Here is a 24,149-nt window from a genome sequence, read left to right as displayed (position 1 = left end):
TAACAATACAATGTATTTACATGTTTTTCCAATCTAAAAAAATCTGATGTGACAATACATGACTTCCTTCATCCTTATTAATAAATTATACATACATATTTTTTAAAAATGAAAAGTACATAAAATTTTATTTCATTAATAACTTCTGATATTCTTTTCATATTTTTACTTCCTTGTACGAAGTAAATGAAGTATTGTAATCACGAAAAATTTCGATTTTCAGATTTCAACGGAAATATTTATATTGACCATCCTTGAATCCATTTTGACTAGTTTCTGCGTGAAGTACGTACGTATGTATCTTGTATAACTCAAAAACGATTAACCGTAGAATGTTGAAATTTTGGATTTAGGACTGTTGTAACACCTAGTTGTGCACCTCCCCTTTTGATTGCAATCGACTGGGTCAAAAGTATCCAATAAAAGTCCAAAATACAAAAAAAAATCTTGATGTTGGACTTTTTCTTAATCGCAGTAATCAGTCCTCATTGAGAGTTTTTCAATGATGGAAATGGTACTTATTTTCACTGGGTACAGAGTTATAGCTAAATAATGAAATATTTGAATCGTACAAGAGGAAGGCACATCACTTCGAATCAGAGTTCATTTCTTTTTTTTTTTTTTTCATTTTAAAACTAAATATATTGATTTATTAACAATTTATTAACTCATGATTGTAATAATTATTCAATAATAATAAAAAAATATGAAAAAAATTAGAAGTTATTAGTAAAATAAAATTTTATGTACTTTTAAAAATGTGCATATATAAATTAATAAGCATTATTACATGTGTATACATGTAACAAAGTTGGTGAAACATCTGATTTTTTAATGTCAATTGAAAATTATAATTTAGAATCGCATTATTTTTGGAAAGAAAGGTTAACGATTGTAAATGAAAAAGAAAATGTAACTTAAGTGGTACAAGGGATTTATTTAATAAATTCAAATATTGTATAAGGATATCCCACTGGAGTACATGATTAAAAGTTATGGGTATCCTAAATTTATTGATGTAAATGAATTGATTATGGACGAAGTCCAACACTCGGAATTACCAGTAGACCTTCAGAGTTAAAATTAAAAAAAAAAATACCCTACACAATTTGTCAATGTTCAGGGAAAATAATATGGTCACAGGTGATATATCGATTTGGGTAATAATATTATATTATCTATTAATTGTAATTGTTATTATTGCATTGTATATTGAAATATTTATAGGAAAACACACCTGTATCTGACAATCAACCACTCGGTGTTTTATTTGGGGATGGGAAATTATGTTACAGTAAAATCCTGCATTGCATTCCATAAGTCATGTGTGCTTTACATCGCTTAATATTTAGAAATCTACCATATGGTGGGAATGCAATGCAGCTGCATCCTGTACCAAGTGTACAGAATATTTATTCAGTTCTGAAGAGACTCTCGTCGATTGAAGATCTATTGCAATACTCGATCGATGCAATTCATCGTCCTATTTCGCAATACATCTAACATATACGCAAAATTATGTTAAAAGTTAATTATTTACAATTAATGTATAGCAATTTTAATTATAAAAATTCTACAAATAATGTTTGATTTACTAATAACAATTAAACTCTGACTGTAAAAAAGTTTTACGATAAATTAGAATTCAAGAAGTTATTAATGAAATAAAATTTTATGTATTTTTCTTCTTTTTTTTTTAAATGAGTATATGTAATTTAATAGTCGTACAAGAAAGTCATGTGGAGTACGATTTTTTTCATTTCATGCTAACACATAAAGATATCAACTTGATTTTTGGTGTATGTAATTTTCATGTAAATATCTAAAAACTATTTTCTAAATTTTACGAAATTCGGTCTTGAAAGAGGTGAAGGAAGGAAAAAAAAATTAAACTGCGATTGCAAATTTTCGACTCTACTAATCGAAATATTCTAATAGATATTCGTTCTCAAAGCGGGCGATAATGCCCCCTTGTGGGCGCTGGAGGCCTTCAGGGTGGATGGCCTTCTACCGCCGCCCCCCTCCCGGAAGAGTGGGGGGAGTTCATCAGGCGGTCTAGGAAGGCGATGGTTTAATTTAAAAAAAAGGCAATAATTATTTTTTCTTGATATTTCAAACTAAAATTAAACACCTACTACACTAGTACAAAAAATTAAAGAGACACCTGTATTTTATGATAAAAAATGATTGTATTCAAACTACTTTAATTTTGCAAGCAAGGGGCTTAGAGACGAATAAAAAAAATTAAAGCTTGAATACTCTCTACTTTTTGACGGTATGATTTCAAAAACCATCAAATTAAAATAAAAAAAATCAGTGAGAAGAAACGTTTTAAAAATTTGAAATTTTTTTCTTCGTATTTGATAGAGCGCATGGGGGAAATGAAATTTTTTCAGTAAACTGCATTAAAATCATTTAAAAGCTTAAGACTTTGCTTTAATGTGGTTTTTTTTTGTATATGTCTCTCTACGATTTTTCTGAACCGAAATATTTCACTTTAAAGAGGCAAGGCCTCTTTAAAGTTCCTTAAAAGTTCTTAAAAGTCCTTAAGCTCCTTAAAAGTCCTCTTTAAAGTTTGTCTTTAATGATGCATACTTCCCGATCTAAGCAACGTATCGATACAAATATGGAAATTAAAGGGTTTTGTAATTTGCTGTTTTTAAGAGAGCGCATCTTAAAAACAGCAATTACGATTATTATTTTTAACAGATTAAACATTTTGGGGAGATAGAAAATGTTTTATTCTCAATGTGGGCGATGAGCGAAAACGTTTGAAAGTCAATGCACTAGATGTTGGCCATCAAATACTCTTCAGATAAATACCTAAAAACCATTTTCCGGTTTTTTTTTTTAATTTAGATTTTTTAATTAGTGTGACGGTGTACGGCTCGGCGACTAAACCAACACAGCCACTGCCGCTGTTACTATACGTGCGACGCGACTGGCTGCAACTGCCTCCGATTACTTGACAAAAACATAAAATAAAAAAGAACTGGCCACGACGGAAAAAAGTAACCATATACCACGGTACAAAACCGTGCTATATGGTTAAATAAATTAATAAAATTAAAAACAAATATTATAAAAAATTTCTGTATATACAGTAAAATGATATGTACAGACCGATCAATAAACAAGCGTAACTCTAAGGCGTCAGCGTGGCTATAAAACTGTAACGTGGTTTGGTGATATAAAATATGAAAGAAACTTTCAAGGAAATAGGCTATTCGTTAGTAATGTGAAGCCAAGTTTTATATAATTTAAAACTTAGTAATGTGTGTGTGAGAATAAAAAGACATATATATATATATATATAAAAGCTGCACAACCATGTTAAAACAGTTTTAACTGTGTACGAGTGTGTACACATACACACACACACTAAGAACGGTATATATAAGATGCGAAACATGACAATTGTTAACTGGAATAGCAGTCAGACTGGCAGGCGTCGAAATAAAATCGATTTTATGTTTAAAACTAGAAACTAGCATTATTTGCATAAACAGATAAGAAATAAATGCATTTATAGTTGCTAACATAAAAAGACAAATAAAGTTTAACACATATTACTTTATTCCACTGATTAAACGTAAAAATATTTTTCGAAAACATTAATAATCCAAAACAAAAGTTGGTTGATCTAAATAGTATATGACTACAAGATAAATTTGTTTTAAAATTTAAAAATCTGTTAAAATTTCTTTTAAAAAATTGACTTCCTTGCTTATTAAATTACATACACACATTTTCTTAAAATGAAAAGTACATAAAATTTTATTTCATTAATAACTGATTTTTTTCGTTGTTATTATTGAATTATTATTTATTGTATTTTGTTTTTATAATCACAGATTAATAATTACTAATAAATCAATATATTTAAATTAAAAAAAAGGAGATAAAACTGGGATTCGAACCGATGTGCCTTCTCCTTGTAAGATCCAAATTTTCCATTAATTAAAATTTTATTTGGCTACAACTTTGAAATCAATGAAAATAAGTATCACTTACGATATATCATTGAAAATCTCTTAATGAGGGCTTATTACTGCAGTTAAGAAAAAGTCCAAAATAAACTTTTTCTGAATTTTGGGCTTTTTTGGACACTTTTGGTCCAGTCGATTGGAATCAAAAGGGGAGGTGCATAACTAGATGTTATAATAGTCCTAAATCCAAAATTTCAACAAACTACGGCTAATCGTTTTTTAGTTATGCGATATACATACGTCACGCCGATACTAGTCAAAATGGATTCAGGGATGGTCAAAACGGATATTTCTGTTGAAACCTGAAAACCGAAATTTTTCGTGATCACAATACTTTTCTTTCCTTCGAACAAGGAAGTAACAATTCAAATTTATTATAAGATAAAAAAAGAAAAGAAAAGTTGAAGTCTGAAATTTATTGGTATTTTAATAAAACATACAATTTATAATCATTACCCACGATACGAAAAGAATTATTTTTTTGAGTTATACAAGATACATACGTACGTACTTCACGCAGAAACTAGTCAATTAGTTATACATATTTAATTTCAATCAGGAAACTGATGTTCAATAGAGGCGATAGGCTGAAATAGTAAAACGTATTAAAAAAAATTGTAATAGTAAAACTACTTTTTTTATCATAATAACTAAAAAAACTTACCCTTTAATGTTTTATCAGGATAAAAACAACAAAACAAAAAAATAACGGGCAATAATAAAAAACGAATTAATTTAATCGTTGAATATTTAATAGTTTTTTTTCAAATGAAGATTATATCTATATTTTCTCTAATTTATATGGCATCTTTATCACCAATATCGATTTTATAATTATAAAAATATTAATTAAAAAACAAAATAATGAAGTTTAATATAACTCTATAATCTTAAAATCAGACTATAATTTTTCATTATAACTTTGGGTATTCATTAACTGCTAATTATAATGTTTTTTTTGTTTTTTTTTTTAATTGGTAAATTATTCTATGACTTTTCCGGCTATGACAGCCAAGTCATACATAACCTTTAAAAATTAAAGAGCTAGAACCAAAAAACAAAAACAAAAAAAACATATATATTTTTAGAGTTAGGGGAATAAATTTTAAGACAGATTTTTCTAAAAAATACTGATATAGGATAAGCTTAACAAATTTTCTAAAGTTTTTTTCTAAATCTAATATCCCCTTCAATAAAGGCTAAAATAAGAAAAATAAAATTTTTAAAAACCTTTCTGCATTTTTAGATCCGGGTTTAAATTTTTTTTTAATTGTAGATATTCTTTATAGTTCTGTATATTAAGTTCTATCCTTCAAAAGTATTTAAACCGAAGGAAAAAGAACAAAAAAAAACATATTTCAATTTTAAGAAGCGGAGATTGATTTTTGAAAAAAAAAAATTTGAGATGATTTATATATGCACTGGATATTTGTTTTAATAAAATTTTCTCTAAAATACAACAGAAGAAAATCGTAAGTGTTTTTTCGCGATATCCTCCACTCCTTTAACGAATTTCGAAAGAAATTCATACGATCAATTTCCCATATATAGAAATATTTGAAACAAATTTGAAAAATTACAATAACTCACCGAACCATTTCTTAATTTTATGTACTGGAATTACTTGTAAGGTCATCGTAATTACGTCCAACCTAAACTAGAAATTCGCTCCTTCACTGACCTTCTCGCAGAATACTATCGCTGACTGACATCATAACGTCTCGGTTAGATTGTTTCGCAGAACTCTCTTTTAACTGGTCTTTCCCGGAGTATTTATACTTCTATCCTCTTTACCTGCCGTACCGGACCCAATTCGAAGCGTGAGAACGACCGACCGCCCTCACATTTTCCATGAAATTCTAAACCTTGGTTCGGTAACTCTTCTAACGGAACGACATGTGTTTAATGTGTCAGTGGGCAGTGTTACAAAAGACGATTGTAAAACGGAACTGTTACTTTTACTAAAAAGGTTCCTTTTGCCCCCTTTCTGGATTCCTCCCATTATTATATTTCCTATTATTTTCTTCTTAATTGGTAGGAATACGTTACTCAGGTCCGCTATACCGATCTTGTTACATTATATTTAAAACCCAATGACGAATAATAATGTAAAATCTGAATTAATCTGGTTATGATTTCGAAAGTGAATGCAAAGGACCTTCTGAATTGAAATACTAAGTAGTACTTCAGTTCTATCAAAAAAGCCTCCGGAAAAATTTCTGAACTTATTTAGGAAACGTAAAATTAAATTTTTTCTTTACACTAACTGCCAGAGTGTTTGTTATGGATGACACACATATGAGGTACAGAACAAACAAAAGTAAGAAATTAAACATGTGCTTTACAATACAGCCTGCTCCTGTAGTGAACAGAGGCGAAGACATTATTTGAAGGGTAGTATATCACTAGCATATCGTTGCACTTAGGATACCGATATGAAACAGTATGTTCGATTCGGTGAAGAAGATAAAGGCAAACTACTTCATTCCTGATTCTCTCTAATAAGCTTGGAAAACCTTTTTAAGAACAATCAATTTTGATTATTCTTAAAAATGGCTTTGTCATTTTCAGTACTGACTTCATGTTGGATCGCTTACAACTATTATAGCTTTGGATGGAAAATTTACAATCACCCACCATACAGTCCGGACTTAGCTCCTTTTGATTACTACTTTTTTGGGAAATTGAAAGAAATTTTGAGCGGTAAGCAATTCGTGGACGACGACGAACTTAAAAATGCTGTTAATCAGTAGCTAAATGGACTGGCGACAGAAGAATACGACGAGGGTATATTGAAGCTGATGTATCGCTACGATAAATATCTTAATTCATGTGGCGATTATATAGAGAAGTAGTATAAGGTATGTAGTTTAAGAGAAATAAAAAATATTTATAAAGTTTTCAAAATATTTTTTTTTACAATGAAACCGTCTTTACTTTAGAGATAACTTCTCGTAATTAAATTTAAAAAGAAGAATATAATAAAAAATGAAATTAAAATAACTAAGAACTGTTAAAAATAATTATACTATAGCACCATTATAATAAAAGTTAATAACATTAGATCCAAATAAGGGTTGGGAGGGAAATAACAAAGTAAAAACAAGGATAAAGGAAAGAAAACAATTTAAATAGAAGGTAAGGCAGCGATGAAAAAAAGTGATAACAATAAAGAAAATGGGAGACTAAAGAAAAAGAACAATTAACCTTAATTGCAACCTCTTAACGCAACCCAATTTTTTTTTAATTTTTTTTTACATTTAATATTCCATTGTATTACTACAAACAAATACTGTTTTCTTAAGGAAATGGAATTACAGTTTAAAAATAAAATAGAGATGATAATAAACGTTAACGTTAATGGAAAGTAAAATTAAATAAATACATAAAAAATATAGGCTATCGTAAAATATTGTACAGGCTATCGTGTAACCAAATTCCCCATTTATATTATCACAGAGTTAAAAAAACCTTCTCATTCATCGATACTATTAACCGAAATACTATTACTGTACATAGAGTCGCCGCCAAGTAAAGGCTAGCTTGGAGTGGCGACGGTTACTGTCCAACGTAAAAAAATGTTCCTCCCTCTTAGTAATCCCTCTTACCAAATAATTGTTCTATCTGTAACAAATGAATGCTAAAATTTTAAAATGAAATACAGTCGGCTAATTCTGTACTATACATTGCAAAATGTAATAACGGATGACAATATATTATCTATTACCAATTACACGGTAAATATTACACGATAGATAGTTATTACTGTAACTTTAATTACTTACTGGAAAATGAATTACCCGTTTAATTCCTCAGGTAGAATTCCTCGTTTCCATCACTAACTTCAACGTAATTGTCAGTATTATCGCTGTCACTAAATAAAAAGACAATGAAAAATTCTATCGTTATGTTTATATATATTACACTAGCTGCAGAGGCGTGCCTACAGCACGCCCCACATAGGAAGCTCCACGCTAGGCTGCGTGGGGGAGAGAGAGCACTGTCGCTCCCGCAGTGCCGACCCGGGCGTGTTGTTGGAAGGTAGTGTCTTTTTTACTCCGCGTGTGTACGGAACGTTCCTTGTTCGTTCCCTTTTCTAGTTTAGTCGATGGAAGGAATATAAAAGCGGTTTAGTTTTTTTTTTTTCAAGCAAGGACTCTGATTGCCAAATCTGTCCAAAAACAGGCTGGAAGGGCGAAAGAGAAGGTAATTAATTAGTAAAAACGAATTATGTATTTGTTTCTGGTTACATAGAAATTTAAATTAAGCACCGTTGAACTACAGTGTTTTTAAGCAGAAATTTTATTAAGCTATTATCTAATAATATAAAAAAATATTATCTGCATTGATATTTTATTATTTATTCGGTTTAAGCCGAATAAATAATAAAATACACGGTTTTTAAGCACATTGTGCTTAAAAACCGTGTACCGTATTCTTTAATGTGATAAGGTGCAGAATTAGATTCTACAACTGCTTCCAGCTATATTTGATTATTTTACAGAAAACTTTAACCATGGCCTTGAAAAGGCCCAAAAAAAAATTTTCTGGAGCAGCACCCCCACTAATTTTAGCTACGAGCAGCCACTGGCCGTTACATAAGTAAATGTAATTAAGTAAGTGAGATGAGATAATAATATTACTATTTTAGATCTTAACCAATTCATCCATTAATGTAGTGTCATCATTTTAGGTATTCAAATATTTAAAATTATTTAAATGTTATCTTTACTATTTGTTGAACATTATCTTTACGTTATATATAAAAAAATTTTATCCCCACATTCAAACTATTTTTATTGATGTTTTCATTATTCTCAATTTCATTGTTCTTCTTTCAATTCAAGGTAATTGTAAATAAAAGCTTCAATGTAGAAAGATTGTATTATAGATAAAGATTTATCTATATTACTCATACGATTTTGATTTACAATATATTCTATTTTGTAATATCCATAGCTAATTTATGACATTATCATATCCACTTCCCCGTAAAAAAAAAATTAAATACTTAATTCCATTAATAACATGTTGTGTAAGTATAACTGATCTAAAATGAGTATCTATGGACACCTAGATATCAAAGATTCTGAGTATCAAATCCTGGTAAATGTTAGTTGCTTATATACAAATCTGAATACTAGACATTGGATACCGATGTACTTTGGTGGTTTTTTTTTTATTTTTCAGTTTTCTTTTTAAACCTCCGGAACCACCGTTAGGTATTGCTTCAGAGGATGAGATGAATGAAATTTTTTTTAGCGTGTGAAAATGCCATGCCTGACCGGGATTCGAACCCGGCACCTCCGGATAAAAGGCATAGACGCTACCACTTGCGCCACGGAGGCCCGGCTACTTTATCGGTTGGGTTTCAATTAATTACACTCGCAGGAATGGTCGGCCTGAGTCTGTGTAAGACCACACCACATTTACATGTCACACATATCATCCTCATTGGGCCATGGGGAGTTGCTTATTGTCCATCAGTTGAACAGATTTCAACGTACAAATTAGGAAAATAAAATAGATATATTAAAAAAATACTTAAATATAGCGATATTAAATTTTAACCTCTTCTGGGGTTGATTAAACCCATCCATACACATCAGTCATACAGCGAATAGGCCATACAAAAAAATAACAGTGGACATGAGAAAAAAAAAGGTAGGTATATACCAGTCCCATAGGGGGAGACATGCACCTTGTGACGTTACCGGTCGCTACACCACCCCCTCCATTCCAAGCCCTGAGGGGCTTTACCGCAGGTCATCTTTAGACCCTCTAACAGATTACATCTCACAGTCATCAGCCAGGCCTCAGTCAGGATGTCACCGATGTAAAAGCCTCGGCAGACATTTGCATCAATAAAATACATATCAAATTACACCCCGATTACATTAGGAAGCAATATTGATTCATATGATATTCCTCAAGTTATAAGATTATCTAGTGTAGCTTTTTTCAATTCAAAGCTTCCAGGTAGCTAAATTCTGTATGTACAAGTGTATCCATTCACGGAAAGCTGGGCCAGATATGTTGTTAATTAGAACCTGACAGAAAGAATCATGGCTGGGATATCAAACTATAAACCTTGCAAACATATTATATATTATTAAATATTATAATGTACAAGTTAAATTTATGGCAAAAATATGCGAATCTTTCCTAGTTACAACAAGGTTGAGATAAGGTGATAGAATATCACCAATCCAATTTAATTTGGTTTTGAACAAAACAATGAAACATTTTGTAGCAGCTGAACGATACGTCTGTGAAGTTCGGATTCAAACACCACAACATCAAAATAAGAAGCCTTGCCTTTAATGATATCCTGGCTGTTTTAGCTGAATTGAACTAAGCACAAATAGAAGAGTTAATAGGAATAACTAAAAAGCAGGCCTATACGTTTCCTTTATCAAGACAGAAATCATGACAAACATCAAACCATTCACACAAAAGACAATAGGAACTGAATATGGAAATATAAACATCACCGATCACTTTAAGTACTAGAAGAAATTATAAGGAGAACTGGAATATATACAGAGCCAGCTGAAAATAAAATATTAAAACTGGAGACAAAATAATCTGTCACACGTCAAAAAATTAAGACATTATACAATTGTAGTAAGAACAGTAATCTTATACAGATGCTGAAACCTTATACCCGACCAACTTCAAAAAAATGCTTAAGATCAAAAGCAGCTTACTAAGTAAAACCCATGATCCAAAGATAATAGCGAAAGGATACAGGCCGAAATCTAACAAGGAGGTCTATTAAAAACAAGAAAACCTAGACACAACTATAAGGAAAAGAAGGTTAAATTTCTTGGGGCGTATGATCAGGTTAGACCCCAACAGAATAAATAAAATATCTTTGAAAAGCTATGGAACATGAAAAGCAAATTAAATTATTTAAAATGGATGATAAAAGTGGACCACTAAAGGAAAGGTTTGAAAGAAGATTAATGCTACAATAGTGATAACTTCCAAAGAATAATTTTCAAATCAGACTCATGATAGAAGATAAAATAAGCTAGAAAGAAGTGATAAAGTGATATTTGCATAGTCCTAAAGTTGGCCTTTTCACAAAAAAAAAGATAGATTATAATTACACATTAATTTTATAAATTTAATAACTCATGTTGAAAATTTAATAGATAATAAAATTAATAATGGAGTCATATCAATTAATTCTATTAATAATGTAGAGTAATATAGAAAAAAAAAACTTACAAATAATTACAAGACCAACAATATATTAAAACTTAAAAAATGCACATGTATAAAAATAAATCTGTTTTGCTTTTATCATCTAGTTTCAGTTACATTTACACTACATAAAATTCACACAACACACACATTTGATTAAAGATCAACTGATAATGATAGCCTTTACTATTATTAATACGTAAAAATACATTTAAATTTAAACTCTACAAAATTTATCACAAAAAAAAAAATCAGTTAAATAATAGCACATACAAAGATCACTCATTATTTCCTCTATCATACGCTAAAGTTATAATTTTTAATATTTTTTATTTAATAATAACTTTTAATTTATAATATATATATTATTAAATCATTCCATTGTAACTTCAATCAAAGATAACATGACAAGAATAATATCAAAACAATGAATGACATATCGATGGCTAAGAACACCGAAGCATCTTTTAACAGGCAAACTATGCCTCTTTTATTCATTAAAAATATTTTCATAAGATTAAGTAGCTGATGAGTATCAAACCTTCACATAACTATTGGTATTATGATGGATTAACGCAGATAAACAAAAAAAAAAAAACTTTAAGACTAGCCAATCACAAAATAAACCAATACTGAATCCTACCTTTACCAACAATGATATACGATTGTATAAATCATAGCTATTCATAACATAGAATTGAATAAATATATATACAATACCTCAGATTCATGAAGTGTAATGAAAAAAAAAATTGTTTCTTTAATATTATTATAGAAATATAGGGTATAAAAAACAGTTTTAAATATATGTGATTCCATGACTAAATAATAAAATATCTAATTAAATTTAACACATTATTTTGTAAATAAAAATATTAGGAAACTGCAACAATTTATTAAATACCTTTGTAAATTTCAATGATACCATCTTTTACTGTTCAACAAATAATAGTGAAAGAACATTTTATCTCCAGCCAAATGTGACTAAAAACAGCAATAATAAATCACAAATCTTTTTTACAAACTTTATTTTTAATTTACGCTATGAAAAAAAAAATAGCAATATCAGTTTAGAGGTTTCTTATTGGCTAGGTAATAAGGACTGTCTCTGGCAATCCAACGATCTGGAACCTTTAGTTGAGTGCATTTTGATAAACTGATTTTAATAGGGTTAGTACAAGCACATTTCTTCCTGAAAGATGACCATAATCCCTTTATCCCTTTAAATATTGAAAATCTAACAATAAACAAAATATCAACATTAAAGTTATTTTAACAATTAATTTAACAAACATAAATGGTTCCATTACATCTCTCTCTTTTTCTGTTTAGCTTACAGAACCACCATAAAGTATTACTTCAGAGGATGAGTGAGGATGATATGTAGGAATGTAAATGAAATGTAGTCTTGTACAGCCTCAGGTCGACCATTACTGAGATGTATGGTTAATTGAAACCCAATCGCCAAAGAACACCGGTATCCACAATCTAGTATTCAAATCCGTTACATAATAATGTATTATTCCGCACTATAAGTAACAGGATGACTAGCGTGTACAAACTATATTTTTAAGGTCAATGGTGTAACCCAGGTAAAAGTTTTCACCCATTTTTAAGCAGTTCAATACAATAATCAAACAAATAAGTTGATTTGTTACATTACATATTTTACATTGAAATCCAAACATCTTTTTTTATGACTTTACTAAAGGATAACTTTGGAGTAAAGTAATTTCCAATTGTTTTCATAACCGAGGTAAATATATTGTACATTAGTTCACCAAAATAAATGTAAAATTCAGTTGAACAAAATGGTAAAGGTGACTGAATATAGGAAAAGGAACTGGCTAGGGCATTGTATGAGAAGATGTTTATTAGTGGTTGCGACAGAAGGCTTAGTAAATGGAAAAAAGAAGAGATTTTAAATGATGGGTGGATTATGGAAAAGGGAAAATATGCGGAAACAAAGAGGTTAGCAAAGGATAGAACAAGGTGGAGAGCAGCAGTTGCGGTAGGAACTGTCCTAATAGCAGAGCATTATGAATGAACGAATCTACTTTGTCCTCAGAGCTGGAGGACATTTTTTCATATCCAAAAATAAAGTTTCTTTTTAAAGACTGCAATAATAATGTTTTAACATTCCAATCTATCTTCCTTGGAGTCATCCAATATTCTGGAAAACGCAGATCTAATTACAAAACTTTCTCAGGTGACATCAATCAACCATTCTATTTACATTTTATTTTCAATTATTTCATAATACAATTTTCTTACATACAATGTTACATATAATTTTCTTAGGTACATTATACATCTCCAGCGCTTGTATTTCTACAATTTAATTTCATTTCTTCTTGTAACTTCAGAAAAACATATCTTCACTAAATGTAATCTACTTACAATTGGCAACTATTAAAATCCATGTTTCACTACAGTATATAGAGTGAAATAGTAGACATGACACAATTTGGGGCAGATTTATAATGGACCTCACCCAATGAAAAAAGACAACAGTATGTAATGGCACTGCTTCTCAACATAAATAAAAAAAAAATCTGATATGGACACCACATGACTTGCTTGTATACATATTAAATTATATACACATTTTTTTTTTAATGAGAAGTACATAAAATGTTATTTCATTAATGGCATTTGATAATATTTTTTTATTGTTATTATTGAATTATTATTTATTGTAAAAATGTTTCACAACCAAAGGTTAATTATTATTAATAAATCAATATATTTAAATTTAAAAAAAAAGAAAAAAGTCTGATTCGAACCGAAGGGCCCCCTTGTAAGGTCCAAATATATCATTAATTAAACGTTATTTGGCTGTAATTCTGAAAATAATGAAAATAAGTACCACTTATGATATATCATTGAAAAGCTCTCAATGAGGGTTTATTACTGCAGTTAAGAAAAAGCCCAAAACCGAAAGGTTTTGAATTTTGGGCTTTATTGGACATTTTTGGTTTAGTTGATTGCAATCAAAAGGGGAAGTGCACAACTAGATGTCACAATAGTCCTAAATCCAAAATTTCACCATCCTATGGCTAATCATTTATGAGTTATGCAAGATATGTACATACGAACAGAGGTCACGCTGAAATTAGTCAAAATGAATTCAGGGATGGTCAAAATGTATATTTCTGTTGAAATCTGGAACGAAATTTTTTGTGATCACAATAGTTTCTTTACTTCGTACAAGGAAGTAAAAATGTCCTTTTACTTCGTACAACGACTTAAAAACTATATTACAATTTTTAAAAATAATACATTTCCTGCTTTAACGGACCAAATAATAAACAGCTGCATGTTAAAAAGTTAATCCTACTGATATGTAGGCAATATCCTACCCTAAAAGCACCTCAACTGTATTAATTATGGTACTGATTTTAAAATGAACATAATTACTCTTAAAGGAAAACATTTCTAGTTCGTATTCTATGATCTTAAATGGTTTTAAATGTATTACAGCAAGAAGACTGGGGCAGACACAATAGAGAAAGAAAATACTCTAATATATGTGAAGGAAAATATGTATACCCTTTTCGTGCATTATACAAAATCTTAAACAGAAAATTTTTAAATGAAAAATAAAAACCTTAAAGGGTTTAAGGATAACAATGAAGAATTATTTAAGAAAAGAAATACAGAAAATTACTATCAACATTAGAAAGTTAGTATTTTAAGATAAGTGGTGAGGATAAAAAAAATAGATCAAAACATAAAATACACATTTCTAAAAATATGCAAAAGGAAATAACAAGAGAAAACTCATTCTGAAAATAAAATGATATAAAAAATAAAACATGATCTAATTTACAAAATAAAGTAAAGAATAGTGACGACTGAGGTCAAACAAGGCATTCAACTGTAATATGGTACAGACAAATTCTTTACATACTTTCAAAACTTCACCCGATTAAAGTAAAAAATAAAGAGCATAACTAACTGAAATTAAGGTCAAATAATTAGCATAAATTGCATACTATAAAACTCTTAAGAATGTAAAAAATACAAGGATATAAAATGAATTAATTCAATGGCAATGTATAATTTATGAAAAGCAGTGTTTAATTAGCATAAAATCCATTAGATAAACCAATTTGCTAATTACTAGTAAATTAATTATGGTTTAGTACTTAACAGATTTAATGAACACATTTTAACATGTAATAAAGTTAAAAATTACTTTTACTGACCATAAAAACAGCTATAAAATCCACCTCAAAAAAAAAAAGAAAAATTGTATGAAATTCTGAAATTTATAATTTTTACAGATATAAAAAAGAATGTGAAAAAAGAATTACTAAGTGGCTTAAAGGTTTTTTATATTATTTGTTTGCCTTAATAATCCTACCCTAACGGCATTTATATGTGTGCCTGTCTGTCGGTGTGTGTCGGTCCCCGTTACCTTAACACCGGAATATACCAATCACTAGCGGAAAATACAGATTCGTTAAGTACATGTCTCGTGGTGGTCAGGTGTACACTTGTTATATTATTATATATCGATGTTTTGGAAATATTTAGTACTTTTTAACCGGATTCGAATTTTTGGACAAAAATCGTAAATATTTCGAAAACGGTCGGTCCTAGGAATCTGAAAAATGTTTTCTACCCCTCACAACGGTAACCCCACCCGTTCGCAGTGGTACCCGTCGGATGATAATATTTTCAAGTGCCCCGGGGGCACCGTTCGTTAATTGTGGAGGGGTTGCGACTGGGTACCTCCGTAATATCTCGGCAACCACTCGTTCGATTTTCACAATTCAAACGGAGTATGTATCAGCAGGTCGGACGCTAACTGTTTAACGCATCGAGTATACTCTTCATCGACCGGATCTTGGTTATCCGGAAATTTAATCGTTTAGCCCTATGTTTTGGAAACGTTTACCCCCGTCCTGAAGTCACTTTAGCGGTTTTCAGGAGAGGTGGTTAGCCTGGGATAGTGGTTTAGTCGGTAGTGCGCAGGTACACATACGCACTTAATAACTTCTTGCAGAACCTGTTAGCGAGCCCGAAACTGCCTTGACGCCCGTAAATGGGGTTTCTCTACCTCGTTAAAAAAACCCTATGTTTTGATTGCTGCACTCATCCACCGTAAAACGTACCGATCCAACCTTTCGCTAAATACGTTCAAAAACCTGTGCTCTAGCGCATCTGTAAAATATAAACCTAAGAAAACCAAAAAGTACAAAATAAGAAATATATAAAAAACTTTTTAAAAATCACTCTTATATTAAAGGCACTAAAAGGTAGAAGAAAATATGTAAAAATAATTTTTGAAACACCACTCTTAAATTAAAAGCACTAAAAGGTAAAAATAATTTTAGGACGGTATCTCAGAGGGGACTTTACAGCAAGGACTGATGGTGATATGTAAAGATTATGTAAAAAAATCATAGCTTAAAATTAAAAATTTTATGTTTTTGCCAATTTTTTCTTATGCGTGATGAATGACCTAGAGTGGGATGCTGCAGCACCCCACTCTTTAGGCCATTAACCGAATAAATAATAAAATGTCAATACAGATTATATTTTTAGTATTAATAATAATAATAATAACTTAATAAAATGTCCGCTTAAAAATACTACAGCCCAACGGTACTTAATTTCAATTTCTATGTACACAGAAACAAATACATAATTAGATTTTACTAATTACCTTCTCTTTCGTCTTTCCAGCGTATTTTTGGACAGATTTGACAATCAAAGAGCCCTTGCTTTCCGCCATCTTCTGATCACTACTGAAAAAACAACTAAACCGCTTTCATATTCTTTCCACCGTCTAAACTAGAAACGTTCCGAACACATGCAGAGTAAAACAAAACTACTTTCCTCCAGCACGCCACGGTCGACACTGCGGGCGCGACAGTGCTCTCTCCCCTCGCGTGCAGCTTACTATGTGCAATAGCCAAACACCACACCGCTGGAACTGTGAAGCGCACAGTTCCACAAAGATTTGTGTATCTTTTTCATAAAATGGGGAATGGCTACTGACATTAAACTTAAGGATTATATATTGTACAAGTATAAAGAACTAAAAGCATAAACGAAGAAAAAAGGACTCATTATATTAAAAGTTATCGATAGTATCAAGTGTAAATAGAGAGTGCGGCAGTTCCACAGTGTCTAAATGCAAGCCGCCACTGCACATAAATCAGCTGCATTTTACGTTAACTGAGAAATATGCTGACATGGTATTTATCTTGGCGGTGTGTGACGGAAATCCTAAAACAGATAGTGGTACATTTCGTATGCCATGAGAAACGGGTACACTTCCCAACATTAATACCAAACGCGACCGTACTGCTCATCATGATGCAGATATTGATGAAACAATTATCGAGACCACTCAACGCAGTCTAGATGTTAGTAGACAATGCCTTTACCGGCAGTTCGGAGTTTCCCAGTCTATAGCGTGGAGGACCTTCGAAACAAGAAACTGTATCTTTACCATAATCTTTAACCAAGAGATCCTCCTCTTCGTCTGCAATATTACAACCGGTTGAATATAAACCGCCAATAGCACAGGTTCTTTTATTTACTGACGATGTTCGGTTTACTCAGGACGGCATCAATAACTTTCGCAACGAACAGTTGGACAAAATTCGATCCTCACACGACAGTTTTAACATCAATATGTGGGGTGGTCTAGTTTACGATCAGTTAATTAGCCGTCTAAATTCCGAAGTTACTTGGATTTCCTTAAGGAACAATTGTCCCTGCTGTTAAAAGATGTTAATTTAGCCGTCTAAATTCCGAAGTTACTTGGATTTCCTTAAGGAACAATTGTCCCTGCTGTTAAAAGATGTTCTACCAACATCCAGATAACGCATATACTTTCAGCACGATAGTACGCCTCCCTATTTTTTCAAGTGCCGTCGTCTATCAGCATATTTAAATGACCAATTTCCAGAGCAATGGATTGCCCAGCGGACCACATTTCTGGCTACCAATATCACCTGATTTACCAGTTAGATCTTTGCGTGTGGGATTAGATGAAATGTATTATGCACAAGAGAAAAGTTCATACGCATAAAGAGTTTGCTGCTCGTGTTACAGACGCTGCCGCACAAATTAAGGAAAGTCGCGCAAAATTAAGGAGAACGACGCTAGCAATCCGAAAGCGTGCAGCCAAATTTATTAAAGGATAGATTTTTGAAATAAACTTTATTAATCTATCAATTACATCATTTTTTTTTAACGGAACAGAACGCAAGAATGGCGGGAGTTTCAGTATTTCTCCCTACAGATTGCAGAGCCCCTTGCTGCTGTATCTTTCTATTATCGGGCGGGTTTCATGGGTTATTTAGCAGCGTTTATAAATTTGAATTTTTATTTATGGACGGATTTTAGTAATTCGCGTTCCTATCCCTATAGACCAGCGTGAAATTTATTTACTGAGTCTGACTGTGAGAGACTAAGCTTTTGAGCCTCGTACTCCCGGCGTGATTCCCCTTCAGTCCGTCCGCTGAAGTCCTTTCGGTATCAGCACCTTATGGCCTAGTAGGAATACGCCAACCGGGGCTCTAGTTATTTGGAGATTGCAATGCGCCCCCTTCTCCGGAGGGAGTCGCATATGCTGACTGAATTAAATTGTGGTCCCTTCGTGGAACAGTGTGGGGTGTTGTTTAGGTTTTTATAGTTTTAACAAAACTTAATTGTGAAAACGATCACTTTCCCAGCCGGAATTTTCGAGCGGTTTCCATTTATAGGTTACGCGATATAGAGGCTCCTAAGCCTGGTTTGTCATTTTTTGACTCCCGTACCGCCTCTTCACAGTGGTTCGCCTAATATGGCATGAGGTCGTTTTCTTACACCCTGTGGAGTAGGGTCCTCTCGGCAGATGTCCCGGAGATTTCAGGCCGCTCTCCTGAAATTTTTTTAAACATTTTATCAATTGTATGTTACCTTCATTTTCCGTACTTGATAACATTCAAAAGTTTCCGTACGTTAAGTGTTACTAATAAAATCAGATTTTTTTTTAAATTTGATTTTCTGCTTTTTATTGGGATATTTAACATAATTTTTTTCAGAATTAAATTCTCTACAGGTTTTGATAATACATTTTACGCATTTATTAATCATTTTTGTATTACAAACGTAAAAAAAAACGTGTTTTTAAACAAATTTTTCTGTTTTACATCGAATATTATAAAAACTACTCGGAATACGGTTTTGGAAACCTCTTTTATTCAAATTTTCAGATGAAAAACCATAAGAAATCATCAAGTTTACACCGTAATTTGGGTTTCTAGAATTACAGTATGGTTTTATTTCACTCTTCGCCCGGCAATCAGGAAGAAACCTTTCGCTAGCCATAACTCGCTAACGGAGCGTTTCCAGATCAATTTTTATATGAACTTTTTTCATTATTTTCGCTAATAGAATAATTTCAGAAAGCGCCGGTAACTCTACGCGAATTACCCCGTTTAATATTTTAGACTATTTGAAAAAAAACCCTTATTTTTAAAAATTTAATTTTTCCCACTATTGTAACAATTTATCTATAATTATATATATATAATTCAATAAGTTGAAAGAGTAAAAGTTACATAACTACCACTTCTTTTAGATAAAAAATAAACTTTTTACACATATTATATCCAATGGTATTTTTCACGATATATATACCGGGTGAGCGGGAATTAACTCTTTATTGAAAATTGTTTATAACTTTTTTAATACCTAACCAATTTTCATGAAACAAAAAGCACTTTCTTTCCTTACAATGGCAGAATTTATTACATTATATCCCATTTATATTTTTGCAAGTATCAGTGGCAGACCATGGCGCAACGTGTAACCTATGTGAGCGAGCTCAGCTGCATCCCGGTACGAAATACGACGAACCGTGGTACAAGTACGGAGATGATGGCGAGGTGTGAAAGGATCTCGTGCCTCGTTCAATGCAAACAGCATAAAGAATTGCTACTCCAAGCCAATGGACAAAGGTTCTGTATCAGATGTTAGGAGACACGGTCGCCCCTCAACATCCAGGACGGAGGAAAATGTTCAAGTGGTTCAGGAAATGTTCACCCTAAGTCCTCTGAAAATCACAAAGACAGGCATCTCGCGAAAGCGGTTTAACCCGACCCACAATGTGAAATGTTCTTAACAAAGATAAGAATTTTCGTCCGTGGAAACCAGATAACTGCCAGGAATTATCGACGGAAGACTGTGATCATCGGCTGGAATATGGAAAGATGATGGCTTGGTATGAAGACTGGTCCGATATTTTTGGTAATATTCTGCGGTCAGATGACGCCGTGTTTCATGTTGGAGGGGGGCGGGGGTTGTTAACCGGCACAATTGTTATTAGTGGGCAACAGAGGATCAGAGGGTGGTTGTCAAAAAAGCCAACACCGTCCAAAGATCACAGTGTGGTGCGGCATGACATCAACAAAAGTTGTGGATGCATATTTCATTCGGGACACAATGAATGCAGAAAGGTACCTTGATATACTTGAAGATCACGGTATTGTATCCATACAGGAAAATTATAAGGACCTAATCTTTATGGAAGATGGGGACTTCGCGCAAGTCCTGTCCGTGCGTGGCTCAACACCCATTTTCCAGGACGCTGGTTGGGACTTCGTGACACCATTGAATGGCCGGAAAGGAGTAATGACCTGCGACTTCTTCCTCTGGGGGTTGGGCGAAAGAGGAAGTTTATCGCGCAAAACCAAAAACTCTTGATGAATTGGAGAAACGAATTCGCCAAGTAAACGACTGGAAACGTACCGCTGGATTATCTGCAGAAGTCTGTCGCAAACATCCCCACCCGTTTACAGAAACTGTGGATAATGGTGGTTCTTATGTGAAATTTTAGCAACGCATAACAATTCTACATTGTAAAGAACAGAATGTTTTTTTGTTTCACGAAAATTAGTTAAGTATTTTAAAAGTAATAAACGATTTTCAATAGGAAATGAATTCCCGCCCACTCTACAGATAACATTTTCAACACTTTTAACTTTTAACTTTTTTAGTGTTAAAAACTACTTGAAAAATTGAGAGTTCAATACACTATGTTTGTATGTATGTATGTATGTATCAACTACACTATGTTTAAATGAATATATTTTACATAGTCATAGGAAACATGGTACAGACTGATTAAAACAGGAAATAGGGTGTTTAATGATACAGAACAGTAATACAAACCCTATATACAGGCTACATGATGTATTTGACTCAAAACACAACAAACGTATATATTATAATAATTTAAAAACCCTATAATTTTTTCTCTCTCACACATTCATATAATCCAATAACACAAGTATATATGCCAGTATAATTATCACATTATGATAAACCAGCTGCTATACCTTATGAAATTACCATAATAATCAGCACTGTATGATGCTTGTTATAATTTAGGTTACCGTATAATTTATGTACATAAACTTATGTGCATTAACATAAAAAACCTATTTAAAAGGATTCTGCAATAATTTTCAGCGTACTGATTGTAAACAAATATTGAAATTACATTCATTTTTCTATACAACATTCATCACATTTTACGATTTTTTTTCAATGTCCTACAGCTAACCTAAATCATAAAAAAATTTGTAATAATGTGAAATCTGTCACTTATTTTTACTTTTACAAGGGATTAAGAGGCTCCATTTACCCAACAGGTACTGTAGGTATTAAGTTTATTATCCACCCACCGAACAGTAAAAGTCCCTGGAATTAACTCATAGCGAACCCTCTCAACCTGAAAAGGATATGTTAACTCTACAAGTACCAGCATCCTGTCTGGTTTTAACGAGGTTAAAACAACACTCTGAGGTTAACACAACTGAAAATAAGGAAAATGGTTGATTAAACCATTAAAAATGGTTGGTTAGTACTGTCTATTCTCTTCTAATCGCCTGATGGTTGTTACACGCATGATAGTTTTACTGATGTGAGAATTACGCAGTTATTTAGGTGGATTTCCCCTAATTGGCATATTACCCAGTTTCTTCCTGGATATGGTGCTTTTAAAGATATGTTAGTCAGATAAAGAATGATTAATTCAGGCTTGTGTCCAGAGTGTAAGGTATTGATATGTGCCCCAAGTCTTAAATGTCTGCCCCAGGTATGAAGCTGAATGTACCAAAGTAGCTGGTGTTCGTGAGGTTCAACTGTGGTTCTGATCTGCAAGATAATAGGAAAACCAAAAGGGAATGGAACACAAATGCTGGCTTCCTTAGATTCTTACCCTGCGGATGATGGCTGAGGGATCTGATCCTGTTATAGATGTATAGGTGGAATAGTACCCAGGTGGCTAAGGAACTGCCTGGTTGTTTACATCACCAAGATAGGTGTTTTAGCATCAAGCCACGGTTTGTCTGGATATTCGCTGTTAGGATTAGAATGGATGTCTGGAGAATTCCATGATGGAACTATGGTATGGGAGGGTATAGGCATTGACCTCGCTCCCAAAAGCAGACCAGAGCATAGCATACGTTTTCATCAGACGCTTATTAAATTTGTGAACCTTGATTTTAAAGTAAATCAGAAGGAATTTGAGAAGGAAATTGAATTGTAGGACAAAATTATCATTGTTGCAATCAATACTTGTTTTATTGATATGAGGATAGTATTTTTGATGTTTAAAAACTCAATCAAGTAATGATCTGAGGGCACAGTCTAACTATGAGTTGTATGAAACCTTCGGTGTTAGAGAAAGGCATAGGGATCGCGCATCCATGAATCGGTTAATTTGATAGTTGAGGGTTCTAAGTTATGGTAGGTGGTTGTGGTTGGAAGAAGCCATATGAATGAAGACGATAGTAGGTGGGGCAAATACACTGATGGAAATCTCTGCTGGTAGCATCCTGACAGACACCAAACCGACAGGATTGTGTTTTCAAGTTTAGAGGGTCAAAAAGATAACCTCCAGTACAGCCCATCAGAGCTAGGAGCAGACGGAGTTGTGTGGTGAACGAAATCGGCAAAAGGTGGGTGTCTTCTCCTGTGGGGGTCAGGATGTATTAAAATAATTACAAAACCTGTTCTTAATTTTTGTTTAAACCGCAATAGTCTTTATTTTCTAAATTATATTCATAAATGCTGAAATTAAAGTAGCTTTACCTGCAGAAATTAAATAGCTGATGAAAACAGAGCAAGATTACTAAAGGAATAAGGTCACTCATTCCTAGAAATAAGTGGTGTGAGAAACTGTCTTAACTATAAACCACAACCACATAGCAAGATCACCACTCCAAATGTGCTGATACTTATGCTATCTAAACATTTTTTTACATATATATTTTTAATACAAATGTCACTTATGTAACTTATTTGTTTGTTGAGTGCATAATGAAAACAATTCTAAGAAACTTAAAATGAGACATAAGTCACTCCTAAAATTTCCCAGGCCATTCTCAAGAAACAACTATCCCATGCTAACCTATAAAATCCCTTCTAGCTTACTCCAGAAAAAAGGACATTAAAAGATGGTTTTGATCCACTTTCCAATAATCTAAGGCAGTAGTGAATCCTAGGGGCAGAGTTATTAACAAATCACAAAAGAACTGATAGTCTTTGTGTTCTTTTAAATTTGTAATTACCAGTTGCCAATTTAGAGGGTAAAATTCCTCTAATAAGTGTTTTAATTAATGCATATTCCCAAAAATAAGAAACAATATTTCCAGATAACTCTGCGCACAAATTTGGTCACTTGCCTCATGACCAATTCTTAATCTTTGCTCTTAATCCTGTGCCAATAATCACTACAGACTGGTTATGAAACATCATGACTGATTATGAATATAGGATGAAAAATATATTAACTTCATTTGCTGAAATAACTTTAATGTACATTTAAAGGAAAACAGTCCCAAATATGAAAACATTTTAAAAAATACTCAACTTACGTACTTGTTAATTTTGTTATAAATAAGATATGTTGCAAATATAGTGACAAACAAA

The 24,149-nt window shown here is 32.2% G+C and overlaps 1 protein-coding gene across 1 annotated transcript in view; it reads right to left on the bottom strand.

The window, feature by feature from the left end:
* Window positions 1-24,149, bottom strand: part of Mtmr6 (Myotubularin related protein 6) — a 116,849-nt gene that overhangs the window by 91,165 nt on the left and 1,535 nt on the right. The window lies entirely within an intron of this gene.

This window comes from Lycorma delicatula, chromosome 11, assembly GCF_047948215.1.
Source record: "Lycorma delicatula isolate Av1 chromosome 11, ASM4794821v1, whole genome shotgun sequence".
In the NCBI taxonomy this organism is placed as follows: domain Eukaryota; kingdom Metazoa; phylum Arthropoda; class Insecta; order Hemiptera; family Fulgoridae; genus Lycorma; species Lycorma delicatula.
Note: the sequence above shows the minus strand (reverse complement) of the source record. Positions and strands in the feature narration are given on the sequence as shown.